This window comes from Vespa velutina, chromosome 4 (assembly GCF_912470025.1).
Source record: "Vespa velutina chromosome 4, iVesVel2.1, whole genome shotgun sequence".
Classification (NCBI taxonomy): domain Eukaryota; kingdom Metazoa; phylum Arthropoda; class Insecta; order Hymenoptera; family Vespidae; genus Vespa; species Vespa velutina.
The window spans coordinates 9,021,775-9,040,534 of NC_062191.1; positions in this window are offsets into that span (position 1 = coordinate 9,021,775).

The window sequence follows — 18,760 nt, forward strand, 5'->3', positions numbered from 1 at the left end:
GTTTTTTTTATGCAATTTTCCAAGAATATACGTTCTTGTCGCACATTGGTCTTTTTTCTTTTTTTCTCTCTTTTCTTTATTCTTTTTTTTTTTCTTTTTCTTTTTTTCTCTTTTTCTCTTCTCTTCTCCTTTTCACAAGATGATAAATATAATTTTTGAATTGTGAATCATTAGAGTCGAAGGGACAAATATAATTTCGAAATTTCTTTACGATTTTACGACGAACGTATCGATAATGCGTGCAATCTAAATGTATATAATAAAATTCATAACAATATTTTCTATTGCGAGAGGAAGATTGAGAAAAAAGAAAAAAAAATGATCGATTATGATGATGATGATGATGATAATGATGATGATGATGATGATGATGATGATAGATCATTCCAAGATCACGCAAGTTTTTTGAGGGCACCTTATCGCTTCTGGATATCTCTCACGTTCGTGCGATAAAAACAAAGTTTCTGGCGCCGTTTCTATTGCGTTGAGACGAGCTATCGTCCAAAATAATAATAACGGTCATAATTAAAGTGAACATTATGGATTTAAAAGGTACGAATGCTGATATCAGAAAACTAATAACTTAAATAGATTTAGTGTGAAACGTAGAGAAAGTTTTGTCAATAATATTTGAACTTTTTTATTCTTTTAAATTGTTAATTTTTTTTCTTTTTTGAAACAATAATAATTCATTTCAATTTTATATTTTTTTTTTCACAAGAATTATTCAAATTTTATAGGGAAATAATTAAGGATAAGATTTCTTTTCTTTTTTTTTTCTTATCAAAGATCCATCAATTCTTGCAAACAGTTTGTTTATATATAATAATAATGAATAAAAAAACAAAAGAAAATAATATCAAAATTCTCGGTATATGATGATACAACGAAACATATAAAAAGTTTTGTGAACAATAATACTTCAGCTTTTTAAAAGCTTGCTTCGTTTTTTTTTTTGTTTTTTTTTTTTTGTTTTTTTTTTTGTGAATTTTGTCACCTAACTCTGTTAGAATCCTTCTGATTTTTTTCACAAATTAATTAAATTTCAAGAGATAATCGAAGGTAAGATTTTCTTTTTGTTTCTTATCGAAGATCCCATCATTAATTTCTTTGAGTTGACTGTTTTTGTCGTTCCTACTTAGATAAAATGATGAGAAAAATCGAAATCTGAGTCTTGTTATGCTTAATACTGATCTTCGATTCTATAAAGCGCTAACGGTCGGCATCAAGGGCTAAAAATTTTCTCGACATCTATTATTAGGGTGGTTGCCCTCAATACCGGTATCTATATTCAGCGTGTACGCACGTGCGTAGATCTGTGTGCGGTCTCGCATACGCCTATGTACAAATAGGCGACGGGGGTAGCCATCGTTGTGTCGATGCAAGAAACGCGACGAAAAGGAGAATTTTCTTAGGAGTGAAGGAAGTTGGTCAAGCCATTAGTCTAGGACAGCTGTGTGAAAAGCGCTTAGAACCTTTGAAAAACATCGAAGAAGTTGATTATATTTAGAGAAAAAAAAAAAAATTGATGACGAGTAAGCAACCCTGTACGAATGAATTTATGTCCATATTTTTATTCTTTTTCTTTTATTTTAATTTTCATAATTTTCGCAACTCGAATGATAAATTTTTCTTATTAAAAGATCCTTCGCGAATTCGTTCTTATCGTCTTTGACAATTTATATTTGAAACGAAAAAGAGAATAATAATAAAAAAATTAACAATCTTTTGTATTTAATTCGACGAAGGGTCGAACATTCGTCTAATATTTTTTCTCACAATTTCCATGATTTATTCTATAGAATAATATATACTATAGATATATATATGTATATACATTCCAATACGAAGTGATTATTATTTGCAAATCTTTAGTATAATAGATTGCGACGATTTATTATCAAAATGCACAAGAAACTTCATTTTGTGCATCACTCTATATTCTTTATTCATTTTTTATTTAACAAATTTTAATAGAACTTTGATTTTCTCGTGCTTTTACTTTTAGAGTATCAATCAGTAAAAAAAAAGAGAGAGAGACAGAGAGAGAGAGACAGAGAGAGAGAGAGAGAGAGAGAGAGAGAGAGAGAGAGAGAGAGGAGAAGAGAAAAGAAAAAAGAAAACAATATATTCTGCCCTGAATTTTTGTATAAAAAGAAATCAAGAGGAAAAGGATAAATTTGAACTGAATAGGAAATATAATTAATATTTAAACTCGATTTACTTGGTAAAAATAAGTTAAAGATGAAATATAAAGATGATTGTAGATTTAAAGAGAAAAACCAAATCACAGAATTAAAGATGGATAAAGTCGTGGTGTAAGGAACGATGTAAGACAAGGTACGGCTGCGCCATGCCGTAGCAGCAGTGCCGGTCCGGTCGGTCCGGCTTTCTCGAGAGGTGCACCTTGGCACACTTATCGGTACGACCCCACGCCACTGTGCTCCGCTCGACTCGGTCCGTTCCGATCCGATCCGTTCCGTTCTGTTCCGTTCCGTTCCGTTCCGTCCCATACGTAGTTCTCCGCATTCTTTTAGTTAGACAACAATTCATCATCTATCTATAGAAAACCAAAAAATCGATAGAAAATTCTAAAGAAATTATCGACTAAGGATCGATTACTCGATCATTTTATCTTTCTACATATTTATTTATATAGATCTTTATTACGAAATAATGAATTATTTATTCAATGAAATAATATAAACTATTTCGAGTGTTCTATTCAAATTAATTGTACGTAATATCCATTCGGATTAATTTTACGTAGTAATTAGAAATACAAATTGGAGAAAACCCCGAAAAAGAAAAAAGGAATGACAGAAATTTGTTTTTTTTTTTTTTTATCTACAAAGAATTGTACACTTAAATCGGGCAAAACTTTAGATTTAATATTCCGTATGGATTTTAACAACGCGTTGTAATTTAAATTTGAAGAGTTAGTTCGTACCATCGAAGAAAGGATTTAAAACTCTTCTTTTTTACTTTTTCCTTTTCCTTTCTTTCGTAGGGTAGGAGCGGAGAAAGAAGGGTAATTTAAAAATAATCTTGTCCTAAGCAGATAAAACTTTTAGGTATATTTAATATTTTAAATAAAATTTAAAAACGTACGATTTAAATTTGTGAAATAAGTTCGTATCATGAAAGAAACAGAAAAAAGAAGACGAAGAAAAAAAGAAAAGAAAAAGAAAGAAAAAACAGAATTAAGTAATCATTTCTTTTATTATTTTTTTTTTTTTTTTACATAGGAAATTATCTTTATGATTTATATGAAAAATCGACAACCTTTAACGGCCATATTATTCATCATTAATTATATATAAATAATGCCAATTTATATTCCGAAAAGATCATTTAGTTTTCTGCAGGTCTTCGTTTAGTTGGCACGTCCTCAAGTAACCGTAGAAAGTGGATGGAAAGATTCGAAGGACTCTACTCGTACTACGTGCAGGCAGGCAGGCAGGCAGGCAGGCAGGCAGGGCAGGCAGGCAGGTCGTTTACACGATGGTAAAAGTATCTTCGAAATCGACAATTCGTCTTTGTAACTAGGTGAGAATGATTGTATATACTTTATTTTTATTTTTTTTTCTTCCTTGTTATTTTTTTTTTTTTTTTTTTTTTTTTTTTTTTAATCGAAAAGTCTCGTATCAGCGCGCGTGCGATGAAAAGAGAGAGGCAAACGAACGAACTCGGGTTAAACGAATCTGAGTTCATTCTCGCTTGTTGCTCGTTTTGCTCGACTGCTGCTGCTGCAGTTATTGCTGCTGCTCCTGCTTCTGCTGCTGCTGCTACTGCTGCTGTTGGTGCTGCTAGTGCTGCTGCTATTACTGCTACTGCTGCTGTTACTGGCTTCTGAATCGTTCGATTACATAACTGAGAAGGCAGAAGTGCCCCCTACTTCTGTCACGGACATGTTACTTTTCCTGGCTTCGTTATTTACTTACATTATCTTACTTTGACTTAATCCTTCGTAGTCATGTAACTTTGTTGTTATATTATCGTATATCTTATTTCATTTTTCTCCTTTGATATTAATTATTTGTTTATATTCGTAGGAATTAATGATTGAACTTAACAATATAAATATATTATATTTAATATAACTTATACGTATTTAAGTTTGATCATTGTATAATTTTCAATAAAATATGAAAAATAATTAGATAACTAATCAAGTATCAGGAAAATTATAAATTTGAAAATCTAGATTATTAATGGTTAATTCATATTTACAAATTAATATTTGCTAAGTATATAGATAATAATTAATGATGAGTTTCATGTTATACATTATTATATCTATCGAAAAGTTATGTTAATTTTTTATGTAAAAGATTACATTTGTATATCGTTTATTAATACTTTATCAACGATATAATTTCCATTAATATTAAGAACTTCTTACGATCTTGATGGATGAATTTCTTTTCGATAAAATGGCACATATATTGTATAAATAATTTTCTTTTAAACGAACAAAACTTCTCGGTGGATTTAATATAATTTAAACAAATTTCTTTTTTTGCTTAGATATGAAACAAAATTAGGTTACAGAGGATTAACTTATTTTAAGTGCTTTGTGGTCTGTAATGCATCGAGAAGAAAGATAGTAGATACTACGTGATTTGTTTCTAAATAAACATGAAATTTTCCTCTAGAATTCCTTACTATGTATATATATATATATATATATATATATATATATATATATATATATATATATAACGTAGTAGTTTCATCCTTGAAAACATACTTTCTGGTAAGAAGAAAATTTCAAAAGAGGAACACACGTTAGCGAACACCATTGATTTCTATTCCTTCAAATCAATCCGAAACACTTTTTTGGATCAACGATTTCGTTATTGTTCTTTTATATACGTGGTGATCAAAAGTGAAAGTCGAATCTCTCATAGTGGACAGTAACGTTGGACGAATATTATAATTTTCAGAAATTACAAAGCTATGACGTGTTAAGTAACATAACGTAGTTCATTACCATAAATTTATTCTTCGTATATTTAATATATTTACAAAAGCATTATTTTACAACTCGATATATATCGTCAACATTACAATATGCGTTTGATTTTAAAATAGACGAACTGAATGATTAATAACGATAAACTACAAACATAGATATATTTAGATAAACGTTTTTCATTTACGCATTAAGGACAGACCGATTAATCGGATCAATTGATAATAATCGACATTTTACGATCGGCATCGTTGAAAGTATACGGACTAGTTGACGAAGGCAGACGAAAGAATAAAACAAAGGAGAAAAAGCTTATCGGTAGTTTGTGACGATGAAATCGACTGATACGTTTTAGATATTCTTTCGTTATAATGTCAAACGAAATTAAACCTTGTGAAACAAAATTAATCCTTTCTCTACTGATTCACAAATGGAAAAATATTTATACGCATTATAAATGTATATATACATATATACACGCCTATATATATACACACATACATATATACACGCTTATATATATGTATGTATATATATATGTATATATATATATATATATATATATATATATAGATACATATATATATATATAGGTAAGTGTTAAGGAGATAGGAACGTATGAGTCACGTAATGAACGCGTTAAAAGAGAGAAGGTACGTATCGTACAGGAACGGGTCGTCACGGTCCTGCGTCGCAGGTTCTGTCGGATTCGAAAGGGATACGACGAAAGAGAAAAAGAGAGAAAGAGAGAGAGATAGAGAGAGAAGAGAGAGAGAGAGAGAGAGAGAGAGAGAATGAGATCGTTCGATCGTTCGGTAAATTTAAAATCCAGTGAAAGTAGAACGCGGTCGCGGCTATTCTGTCATTTTTTTTCCACCTTCCGCATTGTACGCAATTGGCCAGCGCAAGTTTCGGAGTTAACTTTTCCACTTCTCTAATTCTATAGGAACGTTCTGGAGGTTAGAAGAACTCCGGTTTCACCGAGTTTCACCGTGTTCGGACTCACGGCTTTTGGCCGTTCGGCCTTATCATTATGCAATCCGCTTCGGTAACGGATAAAAGAATTAGGTAATTCTTATCCGTTGAGATCAGACGGAGATCGGATCGAATTTTCGACAATTTGATTGATTTATTTTAATACGATTCGTTTGTTAAAAATGTTAATTGAATAATACCGAACGAATTCGTCCCCTACGTAATTCCCCACGAACGTACGATGTCTCTACATAGATTACGTTAGATAAAAATAAAGTTTTGGCAATGTAGGATCATAGTTGTGCGAAAATAAAATTATCGACAATGTGACTTCGTAAGTGAATTTTAATTACCCACGTTATTTATTATCTTCTCTTTTTCATTTTTCTTTTGTTTTGTTATGTTTTTATATTATTATTAATACCCACGGAAACGTAATCGATATTTAAATTTTAAATATTGTTATAAGTTAATCCTTTCGTTTTCTTTTCCATTTGTATTTCATATTTTTTAATTTTTAATTTTTTAATTTTTCTTACATAGTAAACGAAGAAGTCGTCTTTGTTTTCTCTAATTAGTCATTCGTGAGTAAAAGCTTACGTTTATATACACACACACACATATATATATATATATATATATATATATATATATACATGTATGTATTTACGTATCTACGTACGTTGTTGAACATCCTCAAATGTATCGATAAGAACGGACTGCTATCTCGAGGGAATCACTGATAGAGTCGTCTGCGTTCCACTTAAAAATAGCCACGGATTACGCGAGTGTACCGTCGAAGAGTCGATGCGTCGCGATGTGTGCGCTTCTCCGCGGAAGCGCTTTCATTCATTCAATGAGCTCGCGTGGTGGCACGTGCGAATGCGCGCAAGCGCGCGCACGGACACATGCACGCATGTATACACCACATATGTATATACATACATATATATATATATATATATATATATATATACATACACATACATACATACACCCGCGCAATATGCCATTGTACGTTCGCGTCGACGATCTTGCAATTATGAGGAAATTACTTTGATCGGATAAAATATTGAATTATCGAAAAGATAAAAGTTCAAAGTAAGTGAAATTTTAAAAAATAAATTCGCTCATTAGGATCGATCGATATTGTTTTTTGTTTTCTTTTTTGTTTTGTTTCTTCTTTTTTTTTTTTTTTTTTTTTTTTTTTGCTTTTTTTTTCTTTTTAATCAAAATTCACAATTTTAATGACTCAACTTCATTGTTGTGGACTTATTAATATTTTATTATAATGGAGTATAATAAAATGATGAAATGAAAGAACATTTTTATATGAATATAAATTATTGATATTAATCAAATAATAATAATAATAATAATAATAATAATAATAATAATAATAATAATTTATGTTTAATGAAAAAATTATTTTATTGTTTCTAGAAAATGTCGATGATAAAATTTTACACATATTCCATAACTGTCCTTTATTGTTATCTTCCTGATCGAATAAGAAAAGAATAAGAATAGGTTTCTCTTTTTATCAAACCGGGTACGTGACCTTTCGCAAAATGTAAGACATTTTTTGAAGTTAACCATCGGTCACGCGATATTTTTTAATTTAAATTCGATGCGGGAATTTACCTCGGCCGTATTCGCTTCACGCTCGTTCTCGAAAATGACGCGTCAGCTGACACAGTTTAAGGTGATTGTGATGCAATCTCTCGATACAGTATATATTCGACATTTTATAAAACAAAGTACGAAGAAGAAGCATCTGATCGTTTTGTTGAATGTTCGTAAAAAAGATTCGCTTGTAAAAAAAAAAAAAAAATATATATATATATATATATATATATATAAAAATAAAACAAATTAAATGAAAAGAAAAAAGGACGATATAATAGGACGTAATTGAAAAAAATAAATGTGTTATCTTTTAATATTGTGTATATGCATAGTATCGGACATATGTATTTTAAGGTCAACGTAACGCAAGAGGATTCATTTTATCCACGAGTCTGCGTTTTTTTCCCTGTATGACAGATGTTAATTCCATGGTTATCACTAACCGAAAGTACAGTGCACTGTCGTCGTCGTCGTCGTATACGTTCGATTCGTGGAACTTATGAGTCGACACGAACGCGCTAATCTTCGGTCGAGACGGTTTAGTTATTTGTCGAACGATCTCGACACATTCACGACAACAAGCAGGTGCGATATATATATATATATTATACATATATATATTATACATATATATATATATGTATATATATATATATATATATATATATATATCGTGTAGCTTCGTCAGCATTGAACGGAAGAGACGAACGTACGATAAGCGTCATCGAATCATTCATTTTCAACCTCGATACACGTTACTATCTTCGTTTTTTTTTTTTTATAATCGAAGCTCAACGAACCTTATTTCTTACTTTACTATCGTTGTACGAGTTTGGAATAAAAATTTAGAAACTATCGATCCATCGATAGCTTCATAAATCAAGATATGATAAAAATATTTGAAACGTGTTAGTTATCATCTCTTTCTCTTGCTCTCTCGCGCTCTCTCTCTCTCTCTCTCTTTTTAGAAATTTATTTCACGAATTCGATATTCACCAGAATACTATTGCACTTAGAGGGTTTCTCTTTATAAAAAAAAAAAAAAAAAAAAAAAAAAGAAAGGAATAAGAAAAAAATAATACAAACGTGTTACACATGCTGATAAAGTCTTTCAATTACATATATCGTTTTATTTAAATTTACAATCTATTTAACGACCATCCATTGTCTAAATAAGCTTCATATGTACTAAAATATATAGCTTATTATCTTAGAACAATTATATATGTGCATGCAAAATGTTTGCTGCATCATTTTATTTTCTTTCGATTAAAAAAAAAAAAAAAGAACAAACGTAAAAACTTGGAACGTTGACCGCACGTGTATGTTTCCTTTTGTAATTGCCATCATATCTTTTTCCTTTTTTTTTTTATAAATAACACGGAAAGAAATAGCATCTAATTACGTTTATTCTTCCTCTTATATAAATCCTTAATACTTCATAGTAGATTCGCTATTGGCACGTTTAAAAATTTTTATTTTTATTTCGTTTCTTTGTTTTTTTTTTTTTTTTTTTTTTTTTTTTTTTTTTTTTTTTTATTTCTTATTCTTTTTCTTTATATTTATCATCAGAACCGTAGACGTTCGATAAATATGCCAATATTAATAAAAATATATAAGTATCTCATCTTCAATGAATCATGATAAAAATCATTTATTATCGGGAAGAAAATTTTTGTATGGAAAAAAAAAAAAAAGAAAAGAGAGAGAAAAAAAGAAAGAAAGAAAAGAAAAAGGAAAAAGAAAGAAACGAAAAACAAAATTCGTTCATACATATTACCATGTAATTCCTATCTCGCGACGTCATTATAGAAATCGCGATTTTACTGGAACGACGTAACGCGCATCCGTTGATTATCTTTGGAAGAGTCGATTGAAGATGCACGTGGGCCAGTACGTGGGTCGTCTTTCATCACCTACGCATTTTACCACCTCGATTCGATTCACGGTGTGTGGCTTGATAATCGTGCCACATTGACGATCAAAATATTCTCTTTTGTTATTCCATGTGGTCTTTGAAAGAAAGAAAAAAAAAATGAAAAGGAAAAGAAAAAGAAAAAGAAAAAAAAAAGAAAGAATATCATCGAAATTCACTCGTTCCAATATGAAATACTTTCCTTCGAACAAAGCTCAATTTATCGTCGAGAAGGTAAAGAAAAAAAAAAAAAAAAAAAAAAGAGCATTTCTTTCTTCCTTGTTATATTTAATGATAAGCGAAGAGAGATAAAAAGAAGTTATCGATATTTCCGATTAATTTTTTTTTCCTTCTTTCTTTCCTCTTCTTTTCGGATTTTAGTTGCATTTAAAATGGCAGCTTATTCGTTCATTCGATAGCTAATAACATTTAATCGATAATCTCTATTTTCTGTTAGATTGAATTACGATTGAAATTCATATTAAAACGTTATTTGTTCGAAAAACGTCGGATGAACTTTACCACTAAGTCTCAATGACCCCTAATGCTTTAACTTCTCAATAATTTGATGAGTCACTTTTTGAAAGCGTGCAATTTTTTTTTCTCTTTTTTCTTCTTTCAATTAGTTCTGTTGACGTTGCAAAAGTGTTGAACGTCATGTTGATGTCATTTATCAATAGATACACTTTATTCGTGAAAATATTTTCCATTAGTTATAACATTCGTAAAAAAAAAAAAAAAAAAAATAAAAACGATCGAATTCGAGTAAGTTCAAATTCATTTCAAATAGTAAAATTCATTAATACAAAGTTGTATGTTTTCTTATATTCTACGATAATTGGCACGAACATTCCAGATAGATAGACTTTCTATGGGATTACGTTGTCTCATTCGGCCATCTTAAAATATATCTATATTGATACGTTCCCATTGAAAAAGTAATCGTCGAAGAAATAAATTCGATCGATAATATAAGAGCAACTATTATGCGATACTGAACGGATATTCATCCTTCCCACGTCGGTCGAAGGCAGCCAATTAGCTATCTGTGCGATCATTTTGACCTATACCCTATTCTCTAAGAGACGCCGACGGTTTGATCTCACCTAAGTACACCCACTCTATTCTCTTTCTAATCTGTCACTCTCCCTTAAACAAGCATAATTCTATACTAAATTTTACATTTTATCACGATCTAATTCAATCGTTACAGATCGACATATTTTATATTAACATTAATTAACGTTATTATTTATTCTTTTAGATTAAGTAATAATTTATTTAACGTAATTTACTAATTATTAAATTTAAATATTCGATTGATTTATGAATAAGTATCGTTATCAGTAACATTTTTATAATGTTATTTAAAAATGCTATGTAATATGATAAAAATTGGAAATTTTTAATCTAAAATATCATATTTATTGGATTGATTTATAAGTAAATACGATATAGGACTTCGTTATTTTATGATAGCAATAAAAAAAAAAAAAAGGAAAGAAAGAAAGCAAGATAAGGGAATTTATTTATTTATACATACATCTCGATCTAATAAAATTTTTTTTATAATCAGTATTCCTAATTTTATCATTCTGTATATTCGATTAATTCATAAAAGATAATTAATTCGATAAATCATATTACTGATTATAATAAATGATTCAAAATGTTTCTTTAAAAGTGATTAGTTATTTTCTATTTTAGAAAACAGAATTTCAAATTCGTTTATATGATTCGATAATAGTAATTTAAACGTGATTTTAAAATTATAAGTAAATACGATGTAGGACTTTGTTATTTTACGATAGTAATAAAAAAGAAAAAGAAAAGAAAAAAAAAAAACAAGAAAATGAAACGCTAAATTATTTATATATACATATCGATTTAATAAATATGATATTTTTGTTATAATCAGTATTCTTAATTTTATCATTCTTTATAACTATTTAATTAATTCATGGATAATTAACTCGATAAATCGTATTAATGATTATAATAAATAATTAAATGATTAAAATAAATGATTCGAAATGTTTCTTTAAAACTGATTAAATTTAGTTATTTTCTATTTAAGAAAATAGAACTTCAAACTAATTTGCAAATATTTGATAATAGTAATTTAAATGTGATTTTAAAATCGATGGAACAAATATCTGGAACATACCAATTGTGGATATTTAATACGGAAAGAACACTCACTATTTCATTTTGTCCTAGAAAAGAAGATTCTTTAGCGTGTAGTATAGCATTCCTCGATCATAGTTCGCGCATATATACTATAAATACCACGCGTACATTGTCACTATTAATCAAAGGAACAAAATGTTACCGCAGATTCTCAGATAGTGCGATCAAATTCCTACGGCATTACGAGGCTACTTTAAAAATTCTTTTAAAAATTTTCACTCTCTCTCTTTTTAATTAAAGAAGCTAATTAATTAAAATAAATAGTCCTCGATTTTGGATAAATTAATTAAATAAGGTCAGTAAAAATAAAACAAAAAGATAATAATAATAATTTCTTTAATACTAATGATAATACAAAAAAAAAAAACAAATTAAAAATTTAAGAAAGTATAATTTCGATCGTGTAATCGTTAACTTGATAAAAGACTTTTTTTAATCACTTCTTTATTAATTAATAATTATTGATCGACTTTGGCGTTTCGATTGCGTCATTTTTAATATATGTATAAAGAGATCATAAAATCTTTTGTGAATCATTTTACCTGTACGCTATCATAATAATACCTTGGAGATGATTCAAATTGTTTACTTTGGCAATAGTCTCTCTCTCTCTCTCTCTCTTTCTCTCTCTCTCTCTCTCCCTTTTTCTCCTTACTCTTGTTGCTGTTTTTTTATGAATTTCAGTTTTGATAGCCTGTTTTTATGCACACGACAATCATAATACATATTCATTGAATTCGATATGGTACTTGTAAAACCATTTATATTATTCTATGATGTAACATGTATTATATTCAACTTTCATTATACCGAGTGAGTAATCTAAAGCTAGACGCGTGAATATCTCGATTTCGAATATCTTGATGAAAAATTCCCTTTTTTTTTTCAGAAGGTAAATTTTTCAAAAATTCTATTATACGTTAAATAAAAATTAACACATATTTATTAGGATATAAAAAAAAATGATATATAATATGAACTTCGAAAAACGATATTTTTATTTACAATGATAAAAATATATATAAAATACTATTATTTAGATCTATTGAATTTATTTTGTTCTGCTTTTAAAAACGTTTTTTAATAGATAAAAAAGATCACGTGTCATTTAAGAAAATGTCGATGACCTTTATATATTAGATACAATTTATAATCATTACTGAAACTTATTTTTCTTTAGAAATTTTTTTTTTATCGTTACAAGTAAACGAAATTCTCTTTACAATTTAAATTCTATTTTATTCGATTTATTTACACTCAACATCTCTATATCATTGTTAGAAGAGAAGATATAGATAAATATGTAATTACGAAAGTTTTCTAACTGTTGTATCATTTCGAACATCGTTTCACTGTTCTTTGTATCCGGAAGTAACGTGACAATGTGAGCTATGCGAATCGACGTAATATCGTACGCGTGTGCACTGTGCTCTAGAACGATGCACATTGCGTGACCTTGTAAGCCGTTCGCGTACGTTTGTCGAACACTCCAATGACCCACCCTCTTACTATGTGTGAGTGCACGTGCATATCGAGATAAGTTTTCTATGTTGCATCAATTGCATTTTTTAATCAAATCAAATAGCATATTATTTGTCAAGTGTATAAACTAAATATAAACAACATTAACTCTGTTTTCCTATTCTCTGTATTGAATTCTAATCCGTCATAAATTTAATTAATAAAAGTGTCAGGGTATCTTTTAAGTCACATTTAGATAAAAACATATCACTTTTTACCATAATTTAAATCAGTTAAAGTACAATTTAAATATACAGGTATCTATGTTTGATAAAAAAGATAAGAAAAAAAGACGGTTGATTTTAAAACCACATACTTTGATTAATTTATTCGTTCGAGAAAAAAAAAAAAAAGAAATAAGAAATCTTTTACATATGGTAAATTGAGTGACGAAAATAAAATTTAAAAAAAAAATAAAAAAAAAAGGGAAAAGAGAAAAGAAAGAGAAGAAGAAAAAAAGTAAGAAACCATTAAAATATATAAATTTCGAATTCATATCTAAGTATCGTTCGATGCCGAAAATATAGACTCCTGTGTTCGAGAATCAGGTGGTTATCGGTGGGTTATCAATGTTTTCGATGTGGTTGTGGAAATTGTGAGGGACGTGTGCGAGCACGAGTTCGTAAAAGTGACTATACGATACCCGGTAGCCGTAAATTAACGGAGTTAATAATTAAAAGAGCGATGACGATAGCATAGCAGCGTTAATCGTTGTATACGGAGCACTCGAGGTTAACGGGTAGATAGGGACAGTGGCACACTTGGAAGATGGTCTTATCGAGGTGGTTCTTATCAATGATTAAAATCGACTTTTAAAGCCATCACCATTTTATGTTTATCAATCATAAGCCCCTATTCTATCATATAATTTTAATTTAATAACAGAAACAACAATCATTTATTTACAATCAATTAGAATATCATAAAATCATTGATATAATTAATTTTCGAAATTTCAATTATCTTTACTCATTAGATATTTCTTTTAATATTATTTTAATCGTTTCGTCATTTTATGTAACCATTAGTTATATATTCGATCTCATAAGGATACGTTTATTAATGCTTTTAATATTGGATATCCTTTAAAACGTGATTTATATTTTTGCGAAAATATTTAATTCGTGAAACGATAATTCAAGACCCTTAATAGACTTGTACGTTTATTTAAATAATTAGAACGAAATAGATCAATTTATCGATACAAGTCAATCGGTTCTTCCAATTTGAAAGGAAAAAAAAAAAAAAAAAAAAAAAAACAAACAAAAACAGAAAAAAAAAAAAGGATTTCCATCACTTTCTCATCGTAACCATCCTACAAGATAATATTTTAAGTTCTTAGAGCTCGTTAAATCGTTGCAAACTCGTGTGTCTATCTTTTAATCTATTTAAACGGCTCATTCATACAACGGATGGATATTGCTATCTCGTCGAATTTATCGCGTGGCTCCTTTGAGAAGTTTGCTTATCGAAAACTCCGTAGTAATAAATGTCAGAGGGCGAACGTCGTACATCCCGGGACTTAATTAACGTTAAAGTTGACGCATTTAATATTATTGAGAAGAAAAATGTCTGGATCTTATCGATGAAACGTCTATCGGACGTTTTCTCTGGGCAAAGCGAAATTCATCTAGTACACATGTAGATAAATACATACACATATACATACATATATATATACATACACATATATATACATACATATATATATACATACATATATATATATATATATCTTTGTCGCACGCGTCATGACTTTTACCTATAAAACAAATGTATATACATATAACGATGCATGTGTATATGTGCTTGCATGCGTGCGTGTACTCGCGCACATGTGTATGTGTGTATTATATATGTACATCTATCTCTTTTGGTCCGAAGTTTGTCTAATCAGATGACCCGTATACAGGTCGCGATTAATATTCATGCCACGCGTACGTGATAGGAAAAATCGTTCGTTTCTCTTTCATCGCACGATATTTCGTCTCGTATCTGAAAACGCTGTCTCTCTCTCTCTCTCTCTCTTTCTCTCTCTCTCTCTCTCTCTCTCTCTCTGTCTCTCTTTTCCTATTTCTTTTACATGATTTTTGTTGTATATCTTCCCTTTCTTAATTTCGCGTTTGGCAGCTTAATCTCGAAAGCAGTGTTAGATAATATTACTAAAGAAATTGATAGTAACGAAACGAAATAATCTATGATTATTCGAACGAGATCGTTGATTTTTTTTCTTTTTTTTTTTTTTTTTTTGTTTTTTTGTAGGATTTGAATAAATTTTTTATAAGGACACATAAGAAATGTATTATTTCGCATCTTTGAAGAAAATAAGAAAGAAAGGAGGAACAAATATTTATGTAATTACGAAAACGTTAAGAAAAATCCCGATACAATTCTTCAATTGTTTAATTAATTTTGCTGACCGAACGAGGACAGAGTTTGATTGTGGTACTTGTTTGTATTTTCGGGGAAAAAAAAAAAAAAAAAAAAAAAAAAAAAGAAAAAAGAAACGTTGAGAAGTAACGATCACGGATGAAAATGTAAAAGAAAAAGTAAGACGTCTGTTTGTATACTACATTATATGTGGAGTAACAGGAAAAGGAATCGAAGAATGCAGTATCATCGCATTTCATCGTAATGATCTCATTCAATTCCACTTTGGCATGGATGTTCTTTACTTTTCTTTTTCCTTTTTTCTTTTCTTTTTTTTTTCTTTATTTTATTTATTTATTTCTGTCTCTTTTTTCCCTTTTTTTTTTTTTTTCTTTTTTTACGAAATCGATTGCAAACAACGATCCCTCCTGGGGCTTCGTCGTCCTCGCATGACGATCTTTTATCGCGACCGAGGTGCCTTTCTCGATTCGATTTTTATTATTCGCTTCGCTTCGAGTACCGGAACGAAGGTAGTACGAATCTTTTCACCGTTCTTTCTTTTTTTCCTCTCTTTCTCTCTTTCTCTCTCTCTTTCTCTCTCTCTTTCTCTCTTCTCTCTCTCTCTCTCTCTCTCTCTCTCTCTCTGTCTCTTATTTCTTTCCGTTTTATTTGTTTTTTCTTTTTCTTTTCTTTTTCTCCTCTCCCTTTCTCTCTCTCTCTCTCTCTATCTCTCTCTTTTTTTTTGTTTTTTACAACGTTCTCTCTCGTCAGTATGACGCAACGCATCTCTGATCTATCATGTGTTGTTACGCTTTCGAAGGAACAAGCAGAGGATAAAAAACAAATATTCATTAATCAGAAATGAAACTGTTTACGATTGTCTTTTTCCTTTACTTTTTTTTTTTTTTTTTTGCAAATGAATTTATATGACAGGATGAAAAAAAGGAAACGGTAAGATCATTTTTATTATTTACATGAAATATCATAATTGTTCGGAAATTATTATGAAACGATGATTTTACTTTTTCCTTTTTTCCTTTACAAAAAGAAATCAGAAAAGAGATTTCCAGGAATGTTATTTCGTTATGGCATGATGCATGGTGACATCGAAGACAAAGAAAGAAGAAAAAAAGAAAGAGAAGGAAAGAAGACAAGAAGGAAAAAAAAAAGAACATACGAACATACGAACGGACGTACGAACGAACGAACGAATGAACGAACGAACGGGACCCTTATCTGATAGATAAAGAAACGTGGAAGGAGAGAATGGGAAGTCGAGTTTGAGTCGATCTCTCGAAGGTTGCCCGAGTCGGCCTCGCCGCGTGTCTGCCACGAAGCTGCCACGCTGCTGTTCTCCTACGCTCCCTCTCTCTCTCTCTCTCTCTCTCTCTCTCTCTCTCTTTCTCTTTCTTTTTCTCTCTCCTTTACATCGTATCTCTCTAGCTGACCCACTTCCCGACCCACAAGAACCGCAGAGAAGCGGAGAAAGGATGAAATAGAAGACCTCTCCAAAATTATCGTACGTTCTCGCTCCTAGCGGTTTTGGAGAGGCTGAAAAAGAAAATAGAGAGAAAAAGAGAGAGAGAGAGAGAGAGAGAGAGAGAGAGAGAGAGAAAGGGAGTCTGAATTGCTCTCCTCGAATACTCTTTTATTTCTTCTTCTTCCTTGGTCTTCCTGTGTTCCTATCCACTAGAATCCTCATCAGCGAAACACCTTTATCGACCTCGACTAGGAATTCCTTTTTCGATCTCTCTTTCTCTCGTTCCTGTATATCGTTCTTTTATTTATCTTTTTCCATCTACATTAATTATAAATTTTCATAAAAAAAGAAAAATATGCTGACTTTATTCCTTGTTAACTTTATTCCTCTTTAATTATTAAATATGTAAATACTTTAAGCTATTAATTCATTAATAGTTTAAAGTAATTCATATATTTATCTTGATATGAACGAAATAAAAAGGATGAAATTTAATTCAATTTAACGCAAAGATCTTCCCTTGTCTCGATTATGAATAAATTTGAAATATCTTAAAATATGGATTTAAAATATGTTTGATTCAATGTAATAAATTATAAATGTATTTAATTTATAAGAAAGGAAAGTGAAATATAAAAGAGTATTTTTCTATTTTGTTCATTTAGAACAAATTTTTTTCTTTACGCTATGTCCCGCGTATTGTTTTTATTATTTAATGAAATCATACAAAAAAAAAAAAAAGAAAAAATTGCATACGTCCATGAATTCGTATTGAAATAGAAATTATTTATGTTTTGTCGCATAACCAAATTTTGCAAACTTTTCTCTCGTAACCAGTATTACATTCATTCGTGAAACGTGACAGATATATAAAATTTGAAAAAATTATTTTTGTAATTTCTTTTTTTCCGAAGTAATATATCGAGGATTCGCATTACTTCGGATCATAACATAGACGAAGTTCTGTGATTCGAAGTGTAAGATAAACATTTTTTCCAATTGCTTGGCTCTTTATTCTTTACGGAAAAGCACAAAAATATGTTCGTCGTTCGTGGATCGGAAAATCGGAAGAACCGTTAAAAATTTTATGAAATAAAATCTTTTTTCACGATCGTATTTCGAATTCGTGACGCTGAATTCATACACGAAAAACAGAACACGGAACACAAAACACAAAATGCGAAACACGAAGCACAAATAATAAATCACAATCAAGAATCATTCAATCAATGTTTTATTAGTGTAATCAGTCTCACAATTTTTTCTCTATCTACCTACCTATCTATCTATTTATCTATCTATCTATCTATCTATCTATCTATCTCTCGCTCCATATTTCACATCGGAGTTGCTGTCTCTCACTCGTTCAAAAAGTTTTAGTTTTATACTCGATAATTCCATAAATTAAATAATTTAAACTTTTTGTCGAATAATAAAGAGCGATTGTACAAGATTTCATTTCGATTTGAGAAAAATAATAATGAAATGTTTTCGATAAATTACAAAGACACGTATTAACGCTTTTATATTAATAATATTGTATTTTAAATAGATATTATTATAATATAGTTTTTTTAATTATACATATAATTATTGAACATAACGAAAAATTATATGTTATTAGAATACAAAGAAAAAAAAAAAAGAAGAAAAAATATTCACAAATATCTATCAATATTTAATAAATATAATTAAGTAAATA